We start from the raw sequence: 1,031 nt of genomic DNA, 5'->3' as shown, positions 1-1,031 counted from the left end.
CTATTCGAATAAAAATTATCGAATAGATCCGTCATCTGCCTTGAAATATTGTATTCTAGTAATTCGGCAGCAAAAACCATTCATTTATAAAATTCATTCATTTATAAAATTCATTCATTTATAAAATTCATTCATTTATAAAATTCATTCATTTATGAAATTCATTTATTCGTCAGGATCGATTATAATAAAATATTAACTGAATTTTAGTTGTCGCCCGGCGACGTAGGTTTCCGAGAAAGCGGTCGGTGGCAATGCTATGAAAGAAGCCGGCATCTTTGATTTTTGCGGAGTCATATATAGATAAGGGACACATTATTTTTTATTGAGGTGCTAGTATTTACACAGAAAATACATTATGAAGGGCGCTGTTGCCATATTTTTGTATTAGTTGATATTAGCAAAGAATATTATTGTTTGGCTTTAGTTAGTTAGGGATAGTATGTCTATATATTCTGCATTTTTTTATTAATATTCTGTTGTTACACTGCAATAATACTTGTTATTTTGGATGTAGGAAAATTATTTTTAATGTTTTTAAGCAAAGACTGGTTTAATAAATAATAATAACAGTAATAATTTGTTATACCTATTAACAACAAAATTTAAAATCATTTAATATAAATATTTTTTTTAAGTAGTAGCAAAATATAAACAACAAATTAGATGTCAAAATTATTTATATTAGATCCTATTTAAAAATAATATAGTCTCTAATTTTTTTTGGCAACGTTGGTTTATTAAATAATAATAATTACAGAACTAATTTGTTATATTAACAACAAATTTTAAAATCATGAAATATAAACATTTATTAATTTTCTAAGCATGCAGTGTAATGGAAGGAAAATATAAATAAAAAATTAGAAATCAAAATTATTTATATTAGGTGCTTTATATTACTATTTAAAAATTATATTTACTTTTACTGGCATTTACTTTAAAAATAAATGAAATATTTTTCTTCGCAAAAAACTACATGTAAGAGAATTAGCATAAACAAAATATAAACATCGTTAACTTTTTTTTTT

This window comes from Sitophilus oryzae, unplaced genomic scaffold (assembly GCF_002938485.1).
Source record: "Sitophilus oryzae breed Bouriz unplaced genomic scaffold, Soryzae_2.0 scaffold_815_pilon_pilon, whole genome shotgun sequence".
Lineage (NCBI taxonomy): Eukaryota > Metazoa > Arthropoda > Insecta > Coleoptera > Curculionidae > Sitophilus > Sitophilus oryzae.
Note: the sequence above shows the minus strand (reverse complement) of the source record.